The sequence below is a fragment of the Camelina sativa genome, chromosome 13 (assembly GCF_030686135.1).
Source record: "Camelina sativa cultivar CO46 ecotype springtype chromosome 13, ASM3068613v1".
In the NCBI taxonomy this organism is placed as follows: domain Eukaryota; kingdom Viridiplantae; phylum Streptophyta; class Magnoliopsida; order Brassicales; family Brassicaceae; genus Camelina; species Camelina sativa.
Window position 1 is genome coordinate 12410702 of NC_141892.1, and position 18500 is coordinate 12429201.

Here is an 18500-nt window from a genome sequence, read left to right on the forward strand (position 1 = left end):
TATCACAGGCCAAAGAATTAATTTGAATAAGTCTTCAATTACTTTTGGCTCCAAAGTTGATCTTCATGTGCAGAAATCAATCAAAGATCTGACAGGAATTCATACGGAAGGTGGTTCAGGCACCTATTTAGGTTTACCAGAATGTTTTAGTGGATCTAAAGTGCAAATGTTAGACTATATCTATGATAGATTAAAATCTAAGTTATCAGGTTGGTTTGAGAGGACATTATCTCTTGGAGGTAAAGAAATTCTTCTTAAAGCAATAGCAATTGCTCTTCCTATTTATGCCATGACTTGCTTTAAATTGCCAAAAACCACTTGTGAAAAACTTACTGCAGCTATGTCTAATTTTTGGTGGAATTCTATGGAGCATAAAAAGAAGATTCACTGGGTTAGTTGGGATAAGATGTGTTTGTCTAAAGAAAGGGGCGGCTTAGGATTCAGAGATTTACAATGCTTTAATCAAGCCTTGTTAGCAAAACAGGTCTGGAGAATTATTCAGAACCCTTCTTCTCTCCTTGCTAGAGTTATGAAAAGCATTTACTTTGAAGATACTGACATCCTCTCTGCAAGTCTGGGATCACGTCCTTCTTATATTTGGAGAAGTATGATACATTGACGTCATTTGCTTATTCGAGGTCTCAGGAAAATGATAGGTAATGGTCAGAGCTCTCGTGTTTGGATTGATCCATTGTTGTGTGATAACGAAATGCGGGTACCACTAATGAAGAATATATTTGTTGACTTGTATCTTCGAGTACAAGATTTGATTGATTTTCCAAATGGAAGATGGAATATGGATAGACTATAAGAACTTTTCTATCCCAGAGATGTCAATCTTATATTGGTTCATCAACCTGTGGTGTCAAGAGCAGATTACTGGTTTTGGATGCATAATAGGAGTGGAGACTATTCTGTCAAATCAGGATACTGGTTAGCTTCTCAACTTAATAAGCCTGATCTAATTACAGCAGCAGAGATTCGGCCATCTCTCAATGACTTAAAGCTTCAAGTTTGGTCTGTACAAACTTCTCCTAAACTCAAATTTTTCTTATGGAGAGCTGTAAATGGAGCACTTGCTATAGCAGATAAATTGGAATTAAGAGGAATGAGTAAAGACATGAGATGTCAATTCTGTGGTTGGAGTAAAGAATCTATTAATCATGCTCTTTTCTCTTGTCCTATTGCTAGACAGGTTTGGGCTCTTTCAGAATTTCCATGTCCAGAAGGTGGTTGGGCTAACTCGGAATTCTCTAATATCCAGTATTTGCTTGTCATGTCTAAGAATCAAGTCATTCCAGAGCATATTAGAAGGAGTTTTCCATGGATACTTTGGTATCTGTTGAAGAATAGGAATGGCTTTTTCTTTGAAGAGATATCTAATGTGATGACAGATTTGGTTTTGAAAAGTAAAGAAGAAGCGTCACAGTGGTTCAATGCTCAGTTAATTGAAACGAGATATGCTAGCTCCAGAACCTTTGATAGAGGCAGATTATTAAAGACATGGACTAAAGCTCCTACTCCTTGGCTGAAATGTAATATAGGTATGTCTTGGTCAAAAAGATATAATTCAGCTGGTTTTTCCTGGGTTTTGCGAGATGGGAATGGTAAGGTTTTGCTACACAGTCGGAGATCTTTCTCGGATATTAAATCTTTAACGGAAGCAAAATTTCAGAGTGTTTTGTGGACTATTGATTGCATGATTAGTCACAATATCAACTATGTCATTTTTGCTTCTGAAGCTCTCGAGATGGTCAATGCAATCAATTGGTCTCAGGAATGGCCCTTTTTCCAGTACTATGCCTCTGAAATTTTGAGGAGCCTAGAACCAATATCAGATTGGAAGATAGAGGATGCCAATCATACCTCTAACAAGGCTACTTTCCTCATTGCTCACAGTGTAATTCAAGGTAATAGATTCCAGTCTTATGTAGCTCAAGGATTCCCCATTTGGCTAAAATCTCTTTTTGATTCAGAGAGGAACACTCCTCCTGAAATGGGTTGACTTACTTGGGTTGACTATTTTTGTTGTCTAGCTAAATTAACGAAACCTCATCTTTAAGTTTCCTTATTCTTATCTTTTCCTTTCATCATTACTTTTTGTCCTTTCTGCTGTAGATTTTTCTTTCTTTCCTTATCTACATACGCAGTAACTTTGGGTTCCTAAATCTTTTTCTTCGCTCATCTAGTTACGTAGTAACTTTGGGTTGCCCAAAATATATACGTGTTCTTTACTTCCTTACACTATAAATATTCTCTTTCACTCTATTACCTTTTCACCTGCAATCTTTACACCGTTTTCTTTCACCTTCTATATCCATATGGCTGATAGTTGGTGGGATGAAATACAAAACCTAGATTTAGGCAGAGAAGAACCAGAGCTTTTCATTCCTCACTCTGCCTATGCTGATGTTGTAGCTCATACAGACTCAGTCTGATTGCTCGTCCCCTCAATCCTACTTTTCAAAGACTTCAAACTGTTGTTGAATCTTTACCACAATCTTGGGGTCTAGCTTCTCGGGTCCATGGCAGAGTCTTAAATGATACTTATATCCAGTTCCTGTTCCAATCAGAATTTGATTTACTTTCTGTCCAACGAAGACAACCATGGACTTTCAACAACTGGTTTGTAGCTTTTCAACGCTGGGAAGACTTTCCTGATTGGGACTATCTTACAACCATTGATCTATGGGTTCAACTTCGAGGTATTCCACTACCTTATGTCTCTGCAGGAACAATCAGACTAATAGCGGAAACTTTGGGTGAGGTAGTTTATTCAGACTTTAATGAAGTAACTACTTCACAAATAGCCTTTATTAGAGTTAGAATCCGCTTTGGAATCACAAATAGACTAAGATTCTTCCGGAGGGTTTATTTTCAATATGGAGAAAGAGCCTTGATCAGTTTTCAGTATGAGCATCTCCGTCGGATCTGTAGTAATTGTCTTAGACTTACGCATCATCGAAGTTCATGCCTTGATCTCCAGCCTTCTCCTGTTTCACGGCTCAGCTCAGAGATTCCTGAAGTACCTGTCTATAATGAAAGAAGAATCAGTCCTGAAGTGCCAGTTTATAATGGACGGCTTGATGATGAATCTAGAATCTGACCTAAACTCCCAGTCTCAAGTCTCTGATGACTCTTTTGTAGCACCATTATCTCAACCTCCAAGGCTAGAAACTCGTCCGCTTAACCCTGTAGAAATCGCAGCAGCTTCTCCATACTTTCCGGCAACATGTCTACATGGTATTCAACACTTTACAGTTCCGATTCCGCAAGCAGCTCAGGGAAGGAACCAGTCATCAGTAAACTCGAATGTTACTCCAAGCTCAGAAGATGTATTCACTTCGAGAATTCCAGGTTGTTTTGAGAATGGTCAAAGTTCTCGTTTTCCTCAGACGGATGCATATAGGAAACAAAAACAGAAGTTTCAAGATGAGATAGGGAGTCTCCAAAAGCCTCCTAAGAAAAGGTAGTTCACTCTGCAAATTATGTCATAACTTTTTGGGTTCCAGGATAATCAAGGTTGATGAATAAGTTTCTAGAGCAGATATGGTTGTCTCCTTTTTGGTTCTGTTCTGGATGGGTTAAAACACAGGCTTCTAGCAGTCATAGCCCAGTCTTTTTTGGTTCGCTATGAAGAACAATTGAAGATGTAATAGTGAATCTCTTCTAGTTACAATTAAAGATTGTCAATGTTCTTACTTGATAATCCTTTTGATGTAATCGTTGATCTTTACTGCCTTTGAACTGCTTGTAATGTTTGACATGGCTTATAATATAAAGATGACACACTTGTGAAAAAAAAAAAAAAAAAACAAAAGTTTGAAAATAAGGTGTGAAATGTAAAAAGAAACAAAACACAACCCACTACCACTTTGGGACGTAGGGTTGGACAACGAACAAACCCCATCTCGACACGTGACCGGCTGGGCATTCTCCACATGCTTTCTCCTTGCCGAAAGTGGAAAGAAAGATATGGCCGTATAAGCGCATCCTTCAGAAGCTTATAGAATAGTATATTATAACGATTTGTGTATGTGGTTACTCATATTCCTCCAATCAATCAGCGTTACATTACATATAGTATCTTATATACATTAATTGAAAAAGAGTATACAAGAAAAAAAATGAAAAGAAAAAAAAAAACTAATAGCTATGTTTTAGTCATAAGTTCTTAACGTACCAAAAGTCACACACATATTTAGAAAAAACTCCAATGTTTTATTAATTTTTAAAACCTTCTTCTCATAGGCAGATCTATCGATCCGTCGACATGTTCCTACTTTATTGAAAGTAATGCTCGAAATCTTATAAGTTATAATATAAAATGAAAAAGAAACACGTTATGAAATGAATCAAACAAAACGATAAGAACAAATGCTCAAAAGGGAAGTTCTGAAGAAAGCACAAACATATAGATGATGCCATATTCGGAAATATCTACTATTTATTTATGTATTGGGGGGGGGCATCTTTCTGAAATATACTTACTTTCTAGAGTAAATCAAAAGTTCAAAGATAAAAGATCATATACAGTCGTAACAAAAATCACATGTTTAAATGATATTAAATGATAGTTATGACATAATTTACTACTAATCGTCTTTAATCTTCGTCAAAGCCAAAAAGAGTAGATATAACATATACATATCCGGTGATTATTCTTTTCGTTAGTTTTCTAGTTCTAGATTTGCACCCACAATGACACACGTTACTATGTATGCTGGCACAGATATCAATATTTTAGAAAATATTCTTTAAACGTAGAGATATACATATGATGATCCCAAGACAATATTGATTATCAATTTATTTGGCTAAATGTTGTGATGGATTAATTTATTTCTAATACAAAATATATATTTAAAATTACTTAATAGACATACTAGTATATGTGTGTATTTAACATATTATATATAATTATATTAATTGGTTTCATTATGAGTTTAATCATATTCGCATTTTGGCAGTATTTTTGGTGATGATGTATATAGTATGGACTAACAACGAGGCTATTGGACTTGCTTGCAGAGCCGAAGATATCGATGGTGATATTGAATAATTGTATATAATAATATAATAAATGTTGTAAACTAGAGAGTTGGGGACGAAAATCTCTTAGTCTTATTAATGAATGTCGAGGTTTACAAGTATATATATAGTAGAGTACAAAGGTTAAAGCCCATAAATCGACTAGGATATAGAATAGGCCATGGGCCGTAAAGCAATGGCCGATAGGCCGTAAAAGGATGGACCGTACATGGACCGTAAGGCCATGTCCTAATGGACTGTGAACGGGCCGGTCTATAGAGTCCACTAAGTGTTTTACAACACTCCCCCTTGGACGAGATGACCGTGCCTATGTTGGATGGGATCGCTGCAATGTGCTTAGGGGATGCTGCCTCATTAAAACCTTACCAGGAAAACCCAATGGGACAAAACCTTGGTGAAGGAAAAAGAGTACAGCACACATTGCTCCCCCTAATCCAAACATCACTCCAAGTCCAGAAGCCTCCGCATTCCAATCTTGTGCGTGAGCTTCCTGAACGTCGATGTCGGCAATGCTTTGGTGAAGAGATCGGCTGAGTTGTCGCATGACTGAACTTGCACCACTTGAACTTCTCCGGCCTTTTGTAGTTCATGTTTGAAGAAGAACTTCGGCAGTATGTACTTCGTCCGATCTCCCTTGATGTAACCTTCCTTGAGCTGTGCGATGCAGGCCGAATTGTCCTCATATAAGACCGTTGCTTCTTTGCTGTCGTCCATGCTGCTATCCGTCCGTATATGTTGAGTCATCGAACAAAACACACTAAACTTTCTTTGTTATAACTTGCATCAGCAAAACCAACTAAAACCTTCTTTGTTATAGTTAGTATAATATAAACCCAAATTTAAAGTGTTCCTTGTAGGTAACGTAATGAATACTTAATTTCACTCTAGTGCCTTTGGGTTAGTCAAGAACTAATTCTTGCTAGGAGGTTCACAGCAAAACTTATCTCTGGTCTAGTGTGGCTAGCCAAGATTAATTCTCCTATAGCACTGAGGTATGGCATTTCAGGACCGAGAACTTCCTCATTGTCCTTCTTTGGCACTGAGGTATGGCATTTCAGGACCGAGAACTTCCTCATTGTCCTTCTTTGGATCAATGGATCTTTATCCAAATCAATGCTCCTTACAACCATTGGGCTAGTCAATGGGTGAGCTTAGTCCTTATTAAAACTCTTGAGTACCTTTCTGTATATGCCATTTGATGCACAAGGATTCTATCATTTATGTACTCAAGTTGTAACCCCAAACAGAATTTTTTTTTGCCTAGGTCTTTCATTTCAAATTCTTTCTTGTTTGGGCGATTTAACCAGGGGTTCCAAGGATGTTTAAATCATCCATATAGACTGCTATTATCACAAATCCTTTGTTTGCAAACTTCTTTATGAATATATGGACTGATGGGATCATTCTTATAGCTTTCTTTAGCTAGGTACTAACTCAATCTATTGTACCATATACACCCACTTTGTTTCAGTCCATAAAGGTATTTGTCTAGCCTTATGCAGTATTCTCTCGAGAATCACTCTTATAATCGAGCTCTATACCCTCTGGTAATCTCATTTTCCAGTGGACCATGTAAGTATACGGTTTTAACATCCATTAACCGTAAATTCAGTTTTTCTCTTATAGCCAGACTTATTAAAGTCGTTGCATCCATCACAGGGAGTAAGTCTCCTCATAATCTATTCCTGGTCTTTGAGAGAATCCTTGTGCTATAAGCCGTGCTTTATCTCACGCTTTCATTACTCTCATTTCTCTTTCTTACAAAGACCAACTTATGTCCAACTGGTTTATATCAAGTGTTGTCCTTAAGGTCAGACCAAACACATTTCTCTTCTTTAAAGAGTTTAACTCCACGTCAATGGCTTCTTTCTATTTTAGCCAATCTTTACTTTGAGTGCACTCTAATATAGACGTGAGTTTCTGATCCTCATTTACTTCAAGTGCTACCTTGCATGCAATTATTTCATTAATGTCGACATCTTTGCAGTTCCATTTTATTCTAGACATGATATAGTTTATCGAGCTCTTACTATTATTATTAATACCTTAAGGACCTTGAGGTTTAGCGTCCCAAACCTCATTGTTGGTACCTTAGGATTTGCCGCGGCCACGTCTATACTCTTTCCTTAACCTCGGTTTTATTTGCACCTTTTTTTAGATTTCCGAAGGTTCTTTTCTATGGAACATATTGGTCTATTTAGACTCTGTAGCAACTTGATTATTGTGTTCCTTTTGAACATCAATACGTACTGGTGCATTACAAGCTGGTATGTACGATTTCATAATTCTCTTTGGGTCATTAAAGGAATCTTGGCAATTGAATAGCTAGCTTTTGCAAATGTATAATCTCGAGGATCTTGCCAATTTAAGGATGTTTGATTCCATAATATTTCTTTGACCAGCTTGTCTTTCTCTCCACCCAATATAGGGAATTCGGATTCAGCAAACTGACAATCCGTGTATCTGGCCACATATAAATCACCCATAGTTGGCTCAAGATACTTAACAATGGTGGGAGAATCATATCAACATATATTCCCATCCTCCTTTGAGGTCCCATCTTTGTTCTCTGTGATGATGCAATATAAATGGCACACCCGTATATTATTTTAGATGGGATATGTCTGGCTTACGACCCGTTATGCATTTGGGAATATTTATACTCACTAGATGGCCTGATGCGTATAAGTTCTGTTGCATGTAATACTGTGTGTCCCCAAGCCGACACAAGAAGCTTCGACCTCATGAGTAATGGTCGAGCAATTGTACCAATAAGTGCGTTTAATGAAGGATTCATCTAATCCATTCTCTGTATGTACATGTGCCATAGGATGGTCCACACTTCCCCCCATGGACATACCGTAATTATTAAACGTTTGGGATATAAATTCACCAGCACTATCTAGACTTATAGTCTTAAGTGGAAAATTTCTTTAGTTACATTTGCTGGTGATGGCCTTATAAATGAGTTTCCCTTGTGTACATGCTACATACGTGAGATTGTAGGGATAACTCTTCTCTCTCTTAGGAGTGTGCCCATTCTTATTTAATATCAACATACGCATCATGTTAGAAACACGGATGGCCAATCCGGTCATGCCATAAAGTGAATTATTGAACATTTCGTTCATTGCCATATTAGCCTCTATTATATTAATCTTAGCATGGTAAAAACCAGTGGCTAGTGCAGGTATAGGCTCTAGGACTTTCTTATGTCCATGGGTGATTTCAATATATAGGAACTCTCTGTTTCCTTCACCCTTTATTTCAATATGGAAACCATTCAAATGAATGTCCTTAAAGCTCAATAAGCTTTTCTTAGAGCTGGGTGATTATAATACAACACTTAGTTTAAAATATATGCCTGGCCGTAGCCTTCACTTAGGCTTGCTATACCCGCTTATCTTTGCTAATATTGGCTTTGTGTGGCTTAATCCACTATCCACCACACTTATTTTCTTGTCCTTAGCTATTTCCAATAATGGACAAGATTTTAAGTTTTAAACAAGCAAATATATAATATAATTGAATTTAAACCAAAATAATAATTCAATCAAATTCAAAAGCATAGAAATTAAAATAATACACCACATGAGTTTAAATATTTTTCTTTAGGCAATCAAAATCTCATAATCCAATTTAGGAGTTCTGCATGTCTTTATCTTATGGTTTTCTATACCATAATTATTATTACAAGTGGACTTGGTCTTATGTTGCGGGTTTAGATAACCCGCGGCCTTTACCCCGATCACGGCCGAAGCCTAATCGGTTTCTATAGCCTTGACCATCATAATTATGTCTTTAGTAAGTCCCATGACCAGGACCACCATGTCCACTTCTTCCTCGGCCACGGCCATACTTGTCTCTATGGACATAGATAGACTCATTAGTCTCTTTGGCTCTTTAGGCTCTTTAGGATTTTTCTTTGTCATGTCAACCTTGTGAGCTTCATTGCACTTTTCATTTACACATCGGTGACAAACCGATTTAGCCTTGATTTGCGGTTTAAAGGACCCACGGCCCCTACCACCGCGGCCACGGTCACTACGGCCGTAACCATCAAAACGGCTTGCCTGGCCCCAACGACCACCACGTCCTCTGCCACCACGACCATGGCCATAGTGTCTTTTTCTGTGGACGTAGTTGGTCTCCTTGGGCTCTTTTTCCGGTAATGGGGTTATACCGGGAGGTCTCATAGCACTATTCATCAACAGCTCATTTTCACGGTACTGTTGCTGAAATACTATATTGTGAGTACTAAAAGTAGACAAAGTCTTCTCTAGTAACTCTCTCTCCGTGACTTCAGTACCACACAACCTTAGGATTGAGACAATCTTAAAAGCTCTGAGTTATACTCATCCATGGATTGGAATTCCTGGATCCTTAGGTTTTTCGAATTGAGCCTTTGGTAGGAGCACCATCTATTGGTGTCCATATTGTTTTTCAACTCTGTCCAAAGGTCAATAAGATTCTCAATGGTATGGTACTTGGTCCTTGAGACTCTCAGCAAGGTGATGGTGTGTATGCAAAATTGCCTTACATTTATTCTTTTAGTGCAACCATTATCATCCTTAATACACTCACATAGGTACTTTGATTTTACAAAACATGCACCCGATTATATCATGCGGTTTTTAAGACCGAACCATGTAATTCATTTGGATCATGCCATGCGGTGTTTAAGACCGAACCATGGAATCATTTTAGTCTTAGGTCATGCGGTATTTGAGACCGAAACATGCCTTGCCTTTACTCATAATTTCGAACTTAGGTCATGCGGTATTTGAGACCGAAACATGCCTTTATTATACTCAATTTCGTGGCTTATTATGCATGAACAACAAACCTAGATAGGAACTAGCATGCATGCAATAATTTCCTCTTTCTAGATAAGATTTCCTTTTCTTAAGTTTTCCTTTTCAATTTAGGATTAAGACAAGTTTTAGGAAATATTTTATTTAAATTTTAGGATAATTACCAAATTAAATTTGGAAGTTATCCTGATAGTTCTAGCAACCTAGAACAGAACTATGATTTTCGAATTTCATAGTTTTAGGATCTGAAAATTTTCTTAATTTACAAGAACAATTTATATTATAATTGATCCTAAATTGTTTCTATGTTTTAAGGATCCGATTTCAACAATCCTAAAACAAGTCTATCCAATTCGATTTTAAGGTTCATACAATTTATGGTTCTCTAATACCCTATGCATAATTCGATTTCATTATGATGCATGAACAACCAAGTTTTAAATCTCCTAGAACAGTTTGATTAACATCTTATGAATCTAACAAATTTAGTTCTAGGTTCTTATGCAACAATCAATCAAGCAATAATAATCAATCAACCAAATTCAAGCTTGATATCTTTTGGTGCAATTCACAAACAATCTAACAGTCCTATGCAACCGATTTTAAAGTTTTACAAGAATAGAACTCTTAAGATTTGTTTGTTTGTATACTTGGATGTTTTATGGTTCAATAGCTGTTAGGGTTCAGATTCGATTATATGGTTCTAAGAGGGTTAGACTTTATTTTACCTTTCACCAATTAGGGTCTGACTGGTTTTGATCTGGGAGCTAAAGACCTCAGATTTCACTCACGAACCTCAATCAGAACCGCTATCAACCCAATCCTCGTACCACTCTCGAACTGCTCTCGGACTGCTCTTGGACAGATCCTCGTACCGCCTATGTACCGCTCTCGGCCGGAACCGCGAACTGCTATCGTCAGGAAACCGCGAACTGCGAACGTCAGGAACCGCGAACTGCGAACGTCAGGAACCGCGAACTGCGAACGTCAGGAACCGCGAACTGCGAACGTCAGGAACCGCGAACTGCGAACGTCAGGAACCGCGAACCTTGAACCTTGATCAAGTCTTCAATAAAATTTCGATCACGAACACGCCTTGGTTTCGAACTCGAACATAACTCGGACAAAACTCGATCTTCGAACAGGAACAGGACCGCGGACGATGATGGATTCCGAACAAGGAGTAATCGCCGAGAGTTTTGGATTATCACCGAGAGATCTCCGGACAGGAACTTACTCCGGACTGGCCGCGTACACGGACGGAAACTGATCGCCGAATTGGGCGGCGGTTTTTAGGGTTTTAGGGTAAGAGATAGAGGCGGCGGCCGATTAGGGTTTTAGGGTTTTAGGGAGGAGAGAAACGGCGGCTGCCTTTAGGGTTTTAGGGTTAGGGTTTTTTCAGCTGGCCTTAGAGGCTATCGTGCTGATAACGTGTTGTAAACTAGAGAGTTTAGGGGACGAAAATCTCTTAGTCTTATTAATGAATGTCGAGGTTTACAAGTATATATATAGTAGTGTACAAAGGCTAAAGCCCATAAACCGACTAGGACATAGAATAGGCCATGGACCATAAAGCAATGGCTGATGGGCCGTACAAGGATAGACCGTACATGGGCCGTAAGGTCATGTCCTAATGGACTGTGAACGGACCGGTCTATAGAGTCCACTAAGTGTTTTACAACAATAAAAAGATGTCGATAAAAATGTGCCGGCTGGTTCGTCTGATAGAACAATAGCCTCGACACACGCCGCACCAAACCTTTTTTTGTAACGTTCCTCGTGACAAGTATTGAACATTTTTTTCTGTGTGCTTAGCTCGTTAGCATGCTGCATTAAATAAAGATTCCCATCACTAGCACCAGTCCACTATACATATATTTCAGTAGACAATACGATCTGAGGTTTAAAATTTGACAAGACTTTGCCAAAGATTTGAGAGTTTATGCTTTAAGTTTTGCGTATTTACGGTAAACATATATGGTAGGTTTTGCTATATAATTTTGTTGTCATTTTCATTATATTTGTCCAGATATCATTGGTTTTTTAGACATTGAATTGTGGTGAAAATGGAAACAGAATTATTGATCAGCCTGGCTGCAAATCTTGAAATGTTGACTGCATTGCGTCGGTTACATTATATCATTTGACCCAAAAATAAAGACTGAATATTAATGGGAAATTAAAAGAAATATATCAATATTAATGTAAAATAATAATAACTTTATTATCTTTTTGCTTCCATTATCTTCGCAGAGTATCTATATCAAATAATTGGTGAAGAGAGAGAATATAGGATTTGTTGGGATTTCTCTCGATCTCTCTCGCCTTCTTGGCTATAAAAGGCCACAACAGGGTCTCCATTTCTTCCCACACCTAAATATAAAGAAACACATATCTTATAAGAATTTAGAGCAATGTTCCTCCATTCATGATGGAACATATATATATATTTTATTATGTATATACGTATATAATATTCATTGAGTTTTAAAAGTGGCATGATAATAAGGGATAGCGCTAGGGTTTATAGATGTATGTGATATGAAATGTTATATATTGGGATGGTTTGAGTGTTGAGGAATTTGATGGTGACAGAAGAGAGTGAGCACAAATGGTGACTTTCTTGCATAAGGTTTCATGCTGGAAGCTATGTGTGCTTACTCTCTATCTGTCACCTCTTTCTATCCCTCTCTCTCTCTACACCATTTCATTTTTTTTGTAGAGTTTTATATTTTGATTTGGTTTTAATATCTTCGATTTGAATCCATTCTTTTTGATTTTTCAGATATTAATCAGCATGATAAAATATTAACTGATTTGTCATGATTATGTTATTACGTATTGTTTCAATTCAGAACCTATATTCTCTCTCTCTCTCCCTCTCTCTCTCTCTCTCTCTCTCTCTCTCTCTCTCTCTCTCGGCAGATTATTTGATTAATTTCATCAGTTTACATAGTTTGTTATTTTTAAATCTGCCAGTTTTTTGTGTTGGACATGTTGATTGAATGATATGCAGAATCAAAAACGACTTTGTGGAAGATCCAAAGAAATCAATGTTAATATATGTACAGTAGATTTCAATTATATTTTGACAGATATGTATAGGGTAGAATTCAGATATTTTCTTTAGTTTTAACTGGTCAAAGATATTATATTTAGTTTTATCGTTTTGTTTTTGGTAACCCTAAACATTTGAAAATCTATTATTTAGTTTTACCAAGAATTTTTTTTGTTTTTTTATTAATTACATTTACAACTCGTTATACATTAATCATGTAATTTTACTCAGTCACAACAAAAAAAAATGAATTCTACCTCACATCTTTGATATCATGCTCACAGTAGTTTTATTATCTTTTTCATTCCTCAAAAAAATCCAACAACTTCGTCAATCCTTTTGAACTAATTTGTTTACAATGTCTGGCCTAACTATACTGTACCATTTCATACTGGCCTAACTACACTGGCCTAACTATACTGTACCATTTCATAAGACAATGTCTGGCCTTCCTACCAACAAAAAAAAAAAAAAAAGACAAACTCTGGCCTTCCATCGGTTATTATCTCACACTGATCTCTTGACTTGAAAATTGACATCAACATCAATAAGATAATTGTATTTTTAAAGGGTAGAATTGTGAGAAAAAAAAAAAAAAACATAACTTCGTGAAGACTGACGAATATGAGAGATCCATATCGTTTCAAATTCTAACATGAGCGACTGTATTAACTGTATGAAGTTCAATATATTTTTACATTTTGTGAACATTACAAACCATAAGTTTAATCTTTGTCATAACCATTTGTTAGTCTCTCATCACCACGAACTAAATCAGCATCATTCCCAAACTTTTTTAACCTAATAAGATGTGGAACTACATCCTTCCCTAGATCCGGTCTATCTCTTTTTCTTAGCTCCGCACATTTCAACGATAGAGTAGCAAAAGATTGAGTCTCTTGTAAAGGCCAATCAGGTACGACCGGGTCAAGCATCTCCTTGAATGTTCCTTTTACTTATAGCCCTCGAAACCTGATGAGCCAGCCCCATGGGTTGCCTTGCGGTTATGATCTGAAGTAGCAATATCCCCAATGAGTACACATCTGATTTTGTGGTTAACATTCCTGTTTGTTGGTACTCAGGGTCTATGTAGAACCACGTCCCTGCCGCGGATGTCATGTGGTATTGCGTGACGTTATTAGCTACCGTTGCGGGTACCAACCTGGCTAATCCAACGTCACTGATCTTGCTCACGTAGTTTCTGTCTAGAAGTATGTTGGCTGGTTTGAGGTCGCGGTGAACTAAAGGTTCTGTCTTAGCTTGATGTAGGAATGAGAGTGCGGTAGCGATCTCCGCGGCTATTTCGAAACGTTTCCTCCACGAAATCGGAGGAGAGTTTCCTCGACGAAAGAGTCTATCCTCTAAGCTACCATTTTCCATATATTCATAAACTAAGCATCCATATTCAGGACATGCACCAAGGAGAAGAACCATGTGAGGATGCCTTATGGAACTTAAGACCTCAACCTGTAAAAATGAGAGTACAAAATGATTATTATGAGATTAATTAAACTTGCTTAAATTTAAACCTACCTTTCTTTTCGCAGTTAGTGCTTCTTTACAAGCTGAGCTATACATGTCCATAGTTTGCTTGAGTTCAAGCTTTAGCCTTTTCATTTCAGCCTCAATATCTTTCTGCAAATAACAATCACATTATGGTTTTAGAGCCTTTCAATCTTGAACTCTTGAACTTAAAATCAAAAGAAGCTATCAAGAAAACGTACAGTTGATTGTGGAATCGACTCCTCTGAGGAACTCGATGCACCATAATAATCTACATTGTTATGAGCAGAGAGATCAATGGAACCCATCATGCTTCCTCCAACTTCAGATTCATCAGAAAATGAACTTTGTAGCGTTGGATTCCTTTGGAATGCAACTTGGGTAAAACCGTTGTTGAAATCCATAGGGGTTTTGTAACTTTTTGGCGTTGTGTTGACGGCACGATTGTGCGGATAAACCGTCTCATTTGGTTTGTTCCTTGCACCACGCTGGACCCTAAAATGTTTCAAGAAAATAATCAGACTATATAACTATATATATATATATATATTACATCTTTCCTAATAAGAACATACAAGTTTTAAACAATGCAATCAGTTTCCATGAACTTTAGACATCACATTTTTCTTTTTCAGACAGAAAAAATCTAGTCTTGTACATTCATTAGCTTAGCAATATCAAAGAACAATCATCCCTAGAGTGACATAAACAAAATATATCTATATATATGTATAGAGATTGGGGCATTTAATTTGAAACCGCTAGATGGTTTAACACATCAAGTAAATACGTTTGGCAAAAAATTTGCAAGAAAACTGATACAAGGAACCAAAAAGGTTGGTTCACTACCTAGGTATAAGATCTTGCTCGCTATCCGATAAAGATTGGATTAGAAAGCCGGAAGACGGTATACGAGGCGGGGCAAGCGTATTGGTGATAGGTCTTTGCGCTGGTCGGGAAGACTGAATTTTTCCTCCTTTCGAAATGACATAAACCGAACAAAACTCAGGCGTAGATTTCATTATGTTAGCTTGCACCTCATGTGGTTTACTAAACATAAAAGACCTAGCGAAGGTGTTCTTCGAGGATGCTCCCAATACAAGATTGTTAACCAGATTGTTATTAACATATTCCTAGATTGCTGTTGTAACGTCCGAATCATCTAGAACAACCTCCTTCATAGAAATCTACTAAGATCGAGTGCATATATGGTATTAAAACATAATATGTTTATGCTTGAAAAAATTTGTATGAAAGATGAAAGAAGGACTGTATTATACCCCTTTACGCGCACAATATCCTCGGTATGGAATGAAAAGATGGTTTAGTTCATCATTATTCAAGTTGGCTGCATTACCTCCATCTGCAAATTTCATTCAAAATCTTGAACATTGAAACTACTAATTCCGAAAAAATATTCAAGATTACACGAAAAATGATGAGTAGATAAGGTGCCTACGATTTGAGCCTTTGAGACGAACATGAACAAGAATCATGACTGGATTGTGAATCATATTGAGGAGATGGTCGATGGCCCAACGTATAGCGTAATTACTATGCTTCTCTTTGTCTACTGCAACTGCTGTCGAGTTTACCGGAGAATGGATATCGTCTGACGAGTACGGTGAAGCCATCAATGATCATACAACACACTAAGGCTAGGCATAATTAATGTCACCACAAAGAAGCTTGTGGTCTAAGTTTCTCTTTTCTCAAATCTAACGGACGAGACACCAATTTTCTATCAACCACTGATTAGTATCTCCTTTTCTTTCGGTCAAAAGAAGAAGAAAAAGATGTATTTTTAGATATGTATTGCTAATACATATCTACTAGTAATTTTTAGTTAAATGGAAAATTTCCTTGTTGTTTGTGTTTGTTACATAACAAATAAATTTTCTAGATAGACCAGTTTATTAAGCATTGATAAATCAAAATGAAAAATGGTTGAGAGTTTTCGTATTTTTTTAAGAGGTTAATAACTAAACTAACACATAAAATGTGAGGGTTAATTGAGTTATTTTCTTGTCTAAAATACATTTTTTTGCTTTGTTAGGAAAAAAATGGAAGTCAAATTTACCCTCCCAGCGTTTTTTAAAAAATTTAAAATATTTTCAAAATTCTGTAGGACTAGTTGTGATAAATTGGTTTGTGTACAGGCATAATTTTTTTTGCACAACAGATTTATTTTTGCATGATAGAATTTTTTACGACAAACTTATTTTGGACGATACATTTTTTGTAGATAGTTACGACAAATTAATAATTAATGACGGATTTATTTTTCATGACACATTTATTTGTAAAGACACCACATACTTTCATAATATATAATAAATTTGATATAATGTCTAGCACAATTATTTTTAACAGTTACTTCAAATTTATTTATATTTTTGTTAAAAATCTGTCATGATATTTTTTTGTCAACCAAACATTAAAGTAAAATAATATCTCACGGTTGGTAGCCCAAACCGGAGGAAAATAGTTTACAAAAGAGATTTCAGAGATAAGAAAACGCGAAGCGCGGGCAAGACAATCTGCCTGTAAATTTGACGCACGTGGAATCCAAGAAAGGGAGAAAAGTGGAAACGATTCCCTTAGTAGGTTGAATTCATCAAGCAAGTGAGAAAACGCTGGCCAGTCTTCAGGGGCATGTACCATCACGACTACTTCAGCACAATCCGTCCCAAAGCACTGAGAAAAGAGTCCGCCTGACATAATGCACTCCATAGCCCCCATCAAAGCAGCTAACTCGGAATGTAGTGGAGATGGGCTCCGTCGAAGGGACTTGGCTCCCAACAAAATAGTTTGTTCTTCACCATTGCAGCACCACCATCCCAAGCCCGAATAAACATCAGATGCTTTCCAAGAATCATCAATCTGACAACGAGGCAGTCGACCACGATCGACCAGAGGTGGGGAAGGATTCAATGAAACCGCCGAAAATGAAAGTGCCTCCTCCCATGCAAATTTATCACCCAAAGCCTGATCTAAAACATCTTTTGTCTCTACTAGTATACTTTGGAAAACTTTTTTATTTCTTGCCTTCCATATTGACCATAATCCATGGAAGCTGTTGAAATTTGTCCGGATCTCCCAGAGAAGGAGCTCCCCTCCAGAACATAAAGTCTAAATTTGTAAATACCAATGCATAAGGGAATTCCCCATGCATAGCCAAAGCCGGAACTAAATCCCAAACTTCTCGCGACCGAGGGCATTCAAAATGTGCATGATTAATTGTTTCAAAACCAGAATCACACCTCTTACATTGGGGGGTCGCACTATACTCCTTTGTGAACAAGCCGGTCCAGAACAGGGAGTGATCCGGATGCCACTTGCCATAGAAAGTGTTTCACTTTCGGTACAATTTTAAGTTTCCAAACATGAGCTCTAAGAGTTGTACATGTCGGGCCATGCTCAATTTCCTCAACCATCTCTCTTGCTAACCGATACCCGGATTTAACAGAGAATTTACCAGATTTTGAGAAGTGCCAACTCAGTCAATCAGGTTTAAAAGATGTGCTTTCCGCTAAAATCCGAATAAGGTCTATGTCCAATGGATCCATAAACTACTGGAGGATAGATAAATGCCACTCTTTAGTAATTGGGTTAATTAAATGGTTTACCATTAAATTTGGATGCAATAATCGTCCCCTACCATTAGCTGGTCGGGGGTGCTGATTAGGTATCCAAGGATCCCTCCACACTGAAACATTACATCCCGATCCAATCGTCGACCGCATCCCTCTTTTCACCAAATATTTTGTTACAAAAATACTCTTCTAACCAAAATATGGTGAATATTGTTTTTTGGCCAATAAAGGGCATTTATTCCGAAAATACCGACCCTGCATCACGCGAGCCAGTAGGGAGTTTGGATATTGAATCAAGCGCCAATATTGCTTCGCCAGCATCGTGTCACAAAATTGGTCCAGACCCCGAAAATCCAACCCTCCTTCACTTTTATCCCACACAATCCAATGTAATCCTCCAATGTAATCCTCGAGCATTATCATTCGAACTCCACCAAAATTTGGAAATGGCACTCGTTAGCTTAGACGTCAAATCCT

The 18500-nt window shown here is 37.3% G+C and overlaps 2 pseudogenes across 1 annotated transcript; one reads left to right on the plus strand and one right to left on the minus strand.

Moving 5' to 3' along the window:
* The first annotated feature begins 2217 nt into the window (after window positions 1-2217).
* LOC104736642 (uncharacterized protein At4g02000-like) lies at window positions 2218-3741 on the plus strand (annotated as a pseudogene).
* A 9971-nt stretch (window positions 3742-13712) lies between these two features.
* On the minus strand, window positions 13713-16061 carry LOC104738211 (uncharacterized; annotated as a pseudogene). The gene is made up of 6 exons (XR_015578864.1): window positions 15887-16061; window positions 15708-15790; window positions 15277-15614; window positions 14649-14922; window positions 14458-14559; window positions 13713-14391 (listed from the first exon to the last, which is right to left on the minus strand). The product of XR_015578864.1 is annotated as an uncharacterized LOC104738211 (transcript).
* Window positions 16062-18500: the final 2439 nt, after the last annotated feature.